This window comes from Paramormyrops kingsleyae, chromosome 5, assembly GCF_048594095.1.
Source record: "Paramormyrops kingsleyae isolate MSU_618 chromosome 5, PKINGS_0.4, whole genome shotgun sequence".
Lineage (NCBI taxonomy): Eukaryota > Metazoa > Chordata > Actinopteri > Osteoglossiformes > Mormyridae > Paramormyrops > Paramormyrops kingsleyae.
In genome coordinates, this window is record NC_132801.1 from 37,244,330 (window position 1) to 37,256,605 (window position 12,276).

Consider the following 12,276-nt stretch of genomic DNA (forward strand, 5'->3'; position numbering starts at 1 on the left):
ATACAGTACACACACTACACTGTTTGTCGGAACAGTAGAGCAACAGCAGAAAAAATGATTGCTGTTGCAACATGCCACAGGACAAATCTGATGTCAGGTGCAGTTAACACCACCCTAACAAACCAAACCCCTTCAAAGAAGAGGCAGCCCCCCCAGTCAGGAATCAGTTCTGACACCCTAACCCTTTTGTTGTCTTGGAGTGAACACCCATGCCATACTAAATTCCTATACTTCAACTTCCTATGATCACGGACTAAGTAACAATTCACCACTGAGTCACGCCAAGTGACAGTGTGTGGCTCAGTGGGCTAAGCATCTGAGCCTGTGATCAGAAGGTCGCTGGTTTAAGTCCAGCCGTGGCAGAGTGGTCACATCTGTGGGCCCTTCAGTGGGTCCCTTAACCCCCAGCTCCATGGGCAGCACTGCTGTTTAATCTCACCTACGTGTGTCATGGGATAGGCTGAAAGAGAATATTCCCAGCAGGGATTGATAAAGTATCATCATTTCAACATGACCAACAAAACACTAATTGAAACAAGTCAGTCCACAAGTTGTGCATCAAAACTTTTATTATTCTGACCTTTGACAGAAAGCTGAAGAGAAATTCTTGCTGCACAAAAATATCACACCCTGTTTTCATGTGTGCAGCCTAGGTTTTTAAGGCTTTTTGAATTTATGACTTTATTGGCTCTCTGTCTCTGAAATAATGTCTGCTTGTCTTGTAAATGAAGATATACAAAACAGAGCTTCATATCCAATTTATTAGAAGATTTCAAGGAAGATTTATGCAGCACAGATACCAGAATCAGCCATAACATTAAAACCATCTGCTAAATATTGTGTAGGGGTGGTTAAGATTACTTAAGGCATCCAAGATCAGAGGGCTTATCTCAGATCTTCTCATCAGCGCTGCCCCTCCCTACACGCAGAACACGCGCTGTGCAGAGGGCCCCACGATCCATGGGGGGGCCCATTTTCCGCAAGGGGACGCATTCTCTGCGAATGCGCAAAGGATGTGCATCGCCGCCGTGAGGCGCATGTAGGGCACCAAGTCAGCCCAAGGCAGGAGAGAAAAGAAAGAGACGAGTAATCTGACGCTGCACGGCTTGCCGCAATGATTGACAGCACGCAGCATCTGACCAATCAGAGGTCAAATGCGCCGACAGGCAGTTCCATGCAGGTAGAGAGATGGCCTCCAAATGGCAATACGAATCGGGAGCAAGCAAGAGAAAGAAAAAGTCTAAACAAGAGGAGGCTTGTGCTTCACTTGAAGGTGGGTATGTTGTTGAAATAAAAAATAAACATTTTGTGGCACAAACACCCCAGTTGCTACTCTGCTAATCATGAGACAGAATAGAGGATAATTCTATGTAGATGTTGACTGGAGATTAACCCTCCGGGGACGACGGCATCGTCGGCGATGCTGCGTATCTTTCTCGTGTATTTCCGTTTATATCTCACTGAAATCTTCATGTAGAATCATGAAAAAAATGCTGGCTAAATCCATAATCTGTCTTCTTTTCAAAACGTCCATTGTCGGACGTTTGTCCCAGCAGATCTTTGTTCCACCAGCTTTCCTTCTTCCCATAGTGCATCCTGGTGCCATCTCTTCCTCAGATGAGTGACACACATACACCTGGACGTCCACATGATGTAACAGAAAATATGACTCATCAAACCAGGCCACCTTCTTCCATTGCTCCATGGTCCAGCTCTGATGCTTACCCGCCCATTGCAGGGACTTTTGGTGGTGGACAGGGGTCAGCATGGGCACTCTGACCAGTCTGCAGCTATGCAGCCCCATACACAGCAAGCTGCGATGCACTGTGTGTTCTGACACCTTTCTATAATAGCCAGTATTAACTTTTCCAGCAATTTATGTTACTGTAGCTCTCCTGTGGGATTGGACCTGATGGACTAGCCTTTGCTCCTCATGTGCATCAGTGAGTCTTGGGCACCCATGACCCCGACTCCTGACTCTTCACATGCCTGATATATAATTGCACCCTTGACAGGTGCCATTGTAATGAGATAATCAATGTTATTCACTTCACCTGTCAGTGATTCCAATGTTATGGCTGATCAGTGTATAAACACAAATGCATAGACATCAAACTAGCTCCACCCATCCCAGGTAATATCAAAACCAGGTCTGTACTCCATCAACAGCAACCTTTATTGCTGATATTTCTGTTTAATCCCAAGCACCACAACACATACCACAAATCAACAGAAGGACAATGAAATGCATAATCACCTTCCACACCCAGTTAACCACCTTGCAGTGGAGGTAATGAAACTGTTCTCACTGTGAACAGTGAAAACTCTAAAATAAGCATCCTGCCATTAGGTAGCAAATTGGCCCATACATACTAGGCAGAATCAGATCCATATTAATTGACCTTCAGTTTTGAATGGTCAGTCATCCACACCAAAAGCATTTCACAATGGCAGAAAAGTACCGTACTACTGATTTAGAAAGTTACAATGCAATTATATGATAAAACATCCAATTCTTTACTCAAGATTATATCATCTGCCATGCAAAGAGCAGCTGTAATATGTAATATTTATTAACTTGTTTTATACCAGTGATTCTGAAACCGATCCTCAGGGAGCCCCAGACAGTCTATGTTTTTGCTCCCTCCCAGACAGTCTATGTTTTTGCTCCCTCCCAGAAGGAAAATGGAAAGTGTCTGGGAGGGAGAAAAAACATGGACCGTCTGGAGGTCTCTGAGGGTCAGAGTGGGAAACGCTATCTTATACTCTATAAGCGCTAATATCTACCATCAGCTACAGAGAGACAGAGGACCATGCTGTATATATTAGTATACCGATAGATTTGTAAGCAACCATAAAAACATCTGTAAAATGAAATAAAAGCAGAAAACAAGGAATACAAACTCTGATCACTCAAACACCAGAATTAATGAGGATTTGGTTTTAGTTAATGTCTTTTATTAATGGAAATTATATTATATATTATATTAAATTATGTATTTAAATACGGAATGTGCAAATTTTTTGATCACAGATGTCGACATTGTATTGATGTAAAGTACAAGAAAAAGATATTTCTTTCCCAAACAAACATTACAGTTGCCTCATACAGTGCAGTTCCAGTTTCACTCACTCTAAGATTCTGAACAATCAAACAAATATCTTTGGATCCATGCCAGACATATACAGCACAGCTTTCAAGTTCTTCAAGGCTGACTGCATGTGCAAGAAAAACACTGAAAAATCACATCACCATTTTGGGAACGCTTCCAAAATAAACAGACAAATGAATAAAAAAAATCAACAATGTTGTTGTGTTCAAAACAAATATGAGTTGTATATGAGTTGTTCCCCTATGGTGGAAGTCACATAAAAAGAAAGTCAGGTGTCTGAATTCAGACCTGATCTTCATTATTGTGAGTTGTTCCCAAGCATGTAATAATAATGTGTGTAATTATGTGTGAAACATTTTATATCCCTGTAATATGATGAAGAAAACCACTTTTTCTCATAGCCATAACTAATATTACACAGCCACACAGGTCACAGGACACAGCAAGAAGACCAGCTTTCCCACAGAGCTTTACTTTTCTTGTGCACCAAAAATATTTCTTCAGCCAAAGTAAATATTTCCTTCATCCAGTGGTAAATGGGGATACGTCTGTAACATAGTTTTTTTTCACAGCTCACACAAGAAAGCAAACTACAATGAAAATGTACTTGTCCTGTGAATGAACTTCCCAATTTCAAAAACATGTGAGAATCTCACATTAAAAAAAGATAAAAAAAAAGTTTTGCATGGACCACAGAACAGAAGGAGAAGCAAGAAAAAGGAAAAAATGTGGCTATAAAAACACACGTGAAACAGAAACAGAAGAGGAGTCGAGTGCGGCTGACCTGCTTTGCGACATTTCTCTGTGACGTGTCTGTGCCACATGCATCTGTGCATGCAAGTTTGTATGTTAGCTGCACACAGAATGAGGCTACCAATGGTTTTATTCTACTTACGTACCAGTGCATCAATGTAGACCTTGTGTTTTTGCACAGTTGAAACATTCTACATGATTCTTAAGTTTGATTCCACAGATATGGTGACGATGTAATGAAATAAATTAAACGATATATGGAGATATGTGCATAAATGGTTGTGAGAAGCATGGTGGCGCAGCGGTTAGCACTGTTTCCTCACACCTCTGGGACCATGCTTGAAGTCCTTGACATGGCACCATGTGTGTGGAGTTAGCATGTTCTCCCCGTGTCATTGTGGGGATTCCTCCAGGCACTCACACCAGCAGGGAGGGGAGTTTGCCTCTGGTTCTGTGTGACTGGAATTTACATGGTCATCCTGAGCTTCTGCTGTTTCATCAGGATACTCCAACTTCCTTTCACACTCCGAAAATACAGTTTATGTGTTTTATTGCTTTTAGTGTGTGAGCTGCAGAGGCCTGGCAGCCCATCTCGGATGTCTCTTACCTTGAGCCCTTAGCTTCTTATTATAGGCCTTGCCGATGTGCATGTTCTTCCTGTGTCACATGGATTTCCTTCTACAGTATAAAGACATAATATTGGTGTGTCTAAATTTCCTGTTGTTTGTGTGTGTGTGTTTGTTTGTAATTATTACATTGCAGGAACCAGATCTCCCCACAAATTGATGAAAACCTGTTACTTTTTGCCTTGTGGGAACATTTTTCAGGTCCCCACAAGGATAACCTCAATTCTATATACATTTGTGAATGCTGTAAAAAAAAAAAAAAAAAGTAAAAATGCTAAAAGTCTTGTATTTAGCCTGCTTACTAATGGTTAAGGTTAGGGCTAGGTAGGGTAATGGTTGTCATTGATGGGATTAGGGTTATGCCAATAGAAATGAATGATGCATGTCGTCACATGTCTCTACTTCCTGCATCCTTCATGTGAATGCCCTCTGCAGAATCATGTACTGTAATTGCAACTTCATGACATTTCATAAAATTCTGACGCAGCGGTGGCAATAATTTTGCAGCGGCAGGTATATAGCGGAAACACAAAAATATGAATACAAACATGTGTGTGTGGGGGGTCAGGTTTATATAACATTGCGGGGACCAAATGTCCCCACAATGTGATAAGGAGCTATTATTTTTGATGTTGTGGGGACCACTGTTTCAGTCCCCACAAGGGGAAACTCAATTTCTAAAAATCTGTGAAAGCAATAAAAAACTAGGAATGCTAAAATACTGTATTTTGTTTGGTTACTTATGGTGAAGGTTAGGGCTAGGTAAGGGATTTGGGATTTTCCCATAGAAATGAATGGAGAGTCCCCACAAAGATATGAGTAAAAACATGCTGCTGTGTGCCTGTCCTATGATGGACTGGCATCCCATTCAGATTGTACACCTGCCCTCTAGTGTTTCCACTATATACCTGCCGCTTATTATCCTATAGGAAACACTGCACCATATAGCATAGCATTCACAAAGCATCTTAAGGTTAAAAGTAGCTCTGTACTTGCCGAAATTCCTAAAAATAATGGCCGGGCCAGTCCTAAATGTAGGACTCCTATTTTTTTTTACTAAGAGTAATTCACAAAGCCTCTTAGCGCTAAAAATAGCACCATAGCATTAGCAACATAAGCCTGGGAGAACTAAAAAGTAGTTGCAAAATAGCTGTTGCTAAATAGCTGTTTGCAAAATAGCTGACAATCTGCGCCATTGTCTCCATTCCCTCCCCGCTTGGCACGACAATATTATTATAATTAAATGCATTATTATTATTAATGATATTAAAATAATTAATGAGAAATGTTTATTTTTAAATGAATTTTATTATATAATAATAATTACTGTTACTGTCTATCATTGTCTAAATATATTTTTACTGTCTAAATATATGTATTCAGCTAGTGTAAATATGCACGATGCTGTCACGGCGAGTGCAAGGCTGAGACTGAAGCGTTACCCTTTGTTTATGCTGAGAGACATCACGCTTGACTCATTTCCCCGCGCGCACAAGTTATCTAAGGTTGGCATTCACAGTTCAACTTCTGAGATTCAGATCGAGTTCTAGGTCATTTTTTTTCGAACTGGTTGGTTCAACTTTTAAGAAATTTGAGTTCTAATGAGTTTGAGAACTGAGGTACTACTGTATATTTATTACATGAATATAAGGTAATAAAACAGACAGTGTCGCTATGTACTGAATATTATTGACTTCTTCAAAATACAGTACAGCTGTTTCAAATGCTTTTCAAATTACTGAATTACAAATGTGTTATAATATTGTACTGTACATAAAATTTATGAGACCAAAAACTTCCTATAAGCGATTACCATAAGTGAATTATAAACGATTACTACAAGCAAATTATTTAAACAGTATTTATACTGGAATGATTCTGTCGCAAGCTTTTTGATCCATATAAGTGGTTGATAACTATAACCAGGATCACTATAAGCGGTTTCCACTGTATCTGTGTTAATGGGATGTTGCATGTACATTTTCACCAGCACATACAGGCATCTCATCAACCAATCCCCATGGTTATTGCAGGCAAGCTTGTGCATGAGAACTGACGTTACTCTTAGTTTAGGAGTTGGCTTTTTTTCCTAACTAAAAGTTGCTCTCAGCCACTTTGTGAATAGGTTTTAGGAAAAAAGTCTTAGTTAAAACATACCAATCTATCCTGTAACAGCAGTTTACCCTCTATCTCAATTACTTTCAGTTCTTTCAAAACAGCGTGGTCTTTTCCAATGCACCGGCTCTTCTACATACATCTGCAGCTTTCATGCATGCTTTTCTAGGTGCTTTTTCATAACTGTGCTAATCGCCAGTCTGTAATAATTTTCTTGACTGCTGGATAAAGATGATGATGATGGTGATGATGATTGTATTAAAGCTGTCAATAATCTCTATGTCTTCACCATCAACACTAAAGTTAACTGCCATCTTTTCAATCTGTACTTTAACTCTTTCCACTACAGATGTGGTGACATCTGCATATTTGATTTTTGATGTTTTATTCCCCTTTTGCATAGTTGATTTCTTCCATTCCAGTTTTTCTGATTATAAGTTCCACATACAAGTTGAATGCGTCTAGTGATAATATGTAGCCTTGTCTCTTACCAATCTGGAACGAGTCAGTTTCTTCATATTCTGCCCTGACTGTGGCTTCTTTTCAATTGTATATGTACTTCATAATGACAACAAGATGCTCTAGTACACCCATTTTCCTGGGAAAATGGTTACAAATGTCACCACAACATCAAAGACTTGTTGTAATCAATGAAGCACATGTTGACCTCCTTTTGGTGTTTCTTTTTAAATTATCTGTTGTACATTACCAAATATGTCTTTCATTCATTGGGCTTTCCTGAATCAATCTTGTACATTTGTAGTGATCCCAGGAATTGAATGTTTTTTCTTGCACCTGACCTAACAAAAATATCTTGGTTGGGTGTCTCGGTATAGACCTTTGTAAATGATTTCTTTGAATTCTGTCCACATTTGCGATGCTTCTCTATCAAGGAGGTCCAGCATCTCAGATTGGTTTCCTTGAAAGTAATAGGTATATTCCCCAGGTCATTAGTTGGAAGTCGGTCTTGTTGTACTTTTTCAGCTACACATAAATAGTTAATTTGTTTCTCAAGCTGTCCCAGGCCATCGAGTTATTCCATTATTTGGCATTGAGAATGTAGTCTATTTTTGTAAGACCCGTAATTAGGAAAATTACAGAAGATTTATCCTGAGAATTTATTTTATATAAATAACTTCATGCAAATAGTTCTATTGTGCATATGGTTATTTCAACATTATAATGGTATGGACCTGTGAAACCCCCTGTATTGTTACCTGATTTCAGTTTATTTCAATGTTGTTGTTTTCTGAGAAGAGAAGAATGCGCTCTAGGGAGACAGCAATACAGTCTTTGGCCAAGACTACATTGTTTTTGCTATTATGATTTTGTTTCATGTTATTTAAGCATGTTTTGTTTTAAATATAAATAAAGTAAATGTTTAAAAAGTCTTGCATCACTTACAATTGCTATATGAACAAACTGAATAGTACCTACAATTACAATGTTGTCCTGATGAAAATATTTTACTTTGGTCACATGAAGAATGTATTGGTAATGAAAACAGTGATGGATTTGCCGAATCTGATTAGATGCTCTCTGTTTCCACGTGTTTTTTGTACACAGGGGCAGAGCCAGACCTTGTACAATGGGGTGGCAAGAATAGGCCTAATGGTTTCAATGGGTTGGCAATGGAGTAATATTTTGCCAACCACAGGGTTAAGTACATTTTGCTGATCGCAAGTATTATTTATTAACCATCTCACAATTGAGCTGGAGACTTACCTGGATCAACTGATCGACGGGTTGGGCAGCTACTTACAGAATTAAATGCCTCATGTTTTGTTTTTATTATTTGGAGAGGGATGACAACTGGGGTGGCCACATATTTACTGGGGGGCCTGGCCATTCCATGATATTCCAGTCTCCAATGTGCAGGACCATATCTTGTTTGTATTTCCTGTCTATTATAGCCTGAACCCAGCCATAAAACTTCAGTCTCTTTTTTTGTCTGCATTAATGCTTGCTAATTGCAAGTGATAACAAGAGACAGACAAAATAAATGTTTGACTTAAAGTCTTTTTGACAGCCTGAAAAATGTATCCTGGTTTTGTTGTAAAGGATGGTTATCCAAACATGTGGGATTTGAAAAGAATGCATAGTTACAGATCCTTGGGGGGAATATAATTTTTCCCATCCACTAGGTTTAGCCATTTCATGTTCAGCTCTGTGAACATCTGATATAATCACAATATTTCACAAGGATTTTATTTCCACAGCCTTGGGCAGAAGGGACAGTATTCCCAGATTTACAGTGCAATTGATTCTAATTAATTCTAATGAAATTTCCACAAAGATTTTTCAAGAGTATGCCTGTCCAGGCTTCTTGTATCTGTTTTTGTCAATGACTTAAAAATCTGCTCTGAAGAATTGCATTTTCAAATACTGAAGATACCATTATACAGTATATTGATATTATTGTCCTATTTTGTTACTTAATAATCACATAAATACTATGCATGTTACTTGTATATGCAATAATATTACTTTGTCAGATCCTGAACCCCTCTGTGGGGTGGCATGTAGCTCACTGGGCTAAATCTCAGTTGGTTTGAGCCCTCATCTTGGCAGAGCAGTCAGATATCCTTGGGAGTTTAACCCCCCAGCTCCACACTAGTTGACCCTGTACTGCGATTTCTTCCCCACCACCCCACCAAGCTTGATGTCACCTACATGCGTGTCTCAAGGTGAACAACATAGGGTAGGTGAAAAGAGTGTTTCCCCACAGGGATTAATAAAGTATCACTGTTCTATGTCAAAATCTTAGCTGTAAACCTTTTAATGACAGTTAGTCCTTCTTGTTAATATACTGAATCACTTATACATCTATGGATACCCTTCACATTTTTATAATCAGAGGTGGACAGCTCAGTTCAGAAAGTAAAAATCCAGACCAAGATATTGTTTCAACCAGCCACTTGAGTACTCTAGCTGTGACTCTTTATACTCAACTAGTTGGTTGAAACATTCTTGGTCAGGATTTTTACCTACTAGATCAGAATTATGCACCACTGTTTATAATTAACTTCACATTGTAGCTTATGTTAGGTGGGTTACTGTACTTGAGGACAAGATTCTTTGTTCTTTCAATCGCCATAAGCCAAAATTACTGGTGTTTTAACTTGTGTTTTATTCTTTTTCTGGATGACCTCAGGATTTTAATGAAGTTCACATTGCAACAACATCCTGCACATCCTGAAAACATCAAATCTGATTTGGAATTTCATTTAGTCCTAAACGATTGTTTATAATTTATTACTGTTTAGTGTTTACAGTCTTATCAGTTATGAGTGTCCTTTTGTTTTGCTCTGCCCCCAAAATGCATATGGCAGAAAGAGAAGTGTGACACCAAACCTGAGTATTATTTAAAGTGTGATAAATGTCTGAATTTCATTAAAAAGAACCTTTTCGTCACATAAAAATACAAACAAATATGTATAAAACACATTCAGGGCAAAATAATACTTTCAATAACAAGAGAATAGATGCCCGCACTTTGGATAGTAAAAACTGCCAACAAATCATGTGCATTTTTTTCACATGTAAACTTATCTGGATTTGTATATGGGACTAGCACCTAAAATGACCCGAAACCCCATCATTTCAACTCAGTTATGTTTGCTTGTTGGTTGTGATCCCTAGAACCAGTGAATAAGTAGATGCCAGTTGCGATTTATTGTTCTTGTAGCTATGGCTTTCCAGTGAGTTAGCTTAGTTAAAAATTCTGCCCGGCACATGCTGCACCATGTATTCCTTTAAACCCCAGATGGGGTTTTTTCATGAGTTGGATGTTCTGACAGCTTCTAATTCAGAAGGTCAGAGAAGAGTGATGGTTAGCATTATGGCAGCTGATGTAGCGGTTTACCTGAAAGCACATGTCAGATTTAATTTCCCACCCTCCTGGGCGGGTGCTCTGGAGTTCCCACTTTCTGGATTTGCGATGTTTAGAACAAAAACAAAAAATGAAAGACTATCCTTATTGCCATGTCTGTCAGAAATGGTGAAAGGTCTCATTCATTTAATCAGGTGCTTCCTTGTACTGTTACCAAATCTCTACCATATCCCTGAAGAACTACTAGAATATTTGAAATTATGCAGTATTACATCATCCCATGAATGGTGCTTAGGATTTGTTCTTTATCTTTGATTCTCTGAGGATGTGATATTAAGTATAAAAATAATTTCATGGTTGTTATTAGAGTTACAAATGTGATTATTTGGACTTTCTTATTCCTGCTTCTTAAATAAATAGTCACATGTTATTCCCCAGGAAAACAAATCAGTAACACAGTACGTGGTATTTCACAGTTTATTCAATATCTTAAAGCCAACAAACCGTCTATAACTCTTTTTTTAATTCCATCAGCCCCATGGCAATATAGATTCTATTATATTCTATCCATCCATCCATTTTCCAACCCGCTTATCCTTCTGGGTCGCGGGGGGTGCGAAGCCTATCTATTCTATTCTATTCTATTCTATTCTATTCTATTTTAGGTCTTAAGGTTTACAGATGTATGATCTGTTAACCAGTCTCTTAGAATCCATATATTTCAATTTAAGCTTTTTGTCTAAATTTAGTCAGCTACAGTCTACATTGACCTTAACGGCCTTATTCTTTAAATAGGACATTTCCATTTGCATAAGTACAGTACAAAGTTCTGGTCCTTGTCCTCAATTTACAAGAAAAATTAAGCTTCACAATCTTAGTTTGTCATCCAGTTCTAGGCTTTATAAATTGTAATTTAAAGCAGTAATTTAAATGATAATCTCCTAGTTAGTCTGGCTTTATAAATGCAGCAACTAAAATTTAGAAATTATGTTACCTCACTAGTATTTATTATGCTTTTAATATTTGCACAATGCATAAATTACCAGCTGGAAGTGTCATATGTTATTGAGTCATATATTGGAATATATTTAACGTAGTGTAAAGTCATTTAAAATCTTTCACAATGTCAGTCTCACCTTCAGTGTGAAACACCAAAAGAGGGGATGTATGTGAAGGAAAACTCTTTGAAAATGTACCGCACTGTTAAGCATACAAGCTGGTTTCACTAGCAGAGGGAAACACTTTTGCTCAACCTTTAAATGTGAAGCCTCAGGCTTCCTTTTTGGAGTAAACACATCAAGATGAAATGCAGAGGTACAGTCCCTGTTCCCAAATAATGACACAGCAATCAGTAACATAACATTGAAACAAAAATGTTATTCCTATGACATGGCAGGAATTTACACTTAAAACATCCGAGTCACTTAATATCAGCCAAAGTATATAAACTATAAAATGAGATAATATTTATTAATATTAATATTCTTTTTCATTGCAACAAAAATATCTAAAATATGAAAGATATAAACTCATATCAAATAAACATTTCTTTTAATCATTTAGCCAACAAAATTATAGGCACTCCATTTCATACGATGTTAAATATCCCTGAGTATAAAATTTGTTCTAAATAGCCTCTGTTTGGTCTACATAAAAACAGTTGTTAAATATCTTGTTTCTTAGTCTTGTTGAGATCACAACCTCTGACACTGGTGGTCATAATGGTCCCTTGATTACATTCCCTCAGGTTATTAGGGAATTTTTTAGGCAATGTCATTTTGAAACTGAACTACTGAAGCCATTGACACAGAGAGATTTGATTTCAGAAACTCTTTTT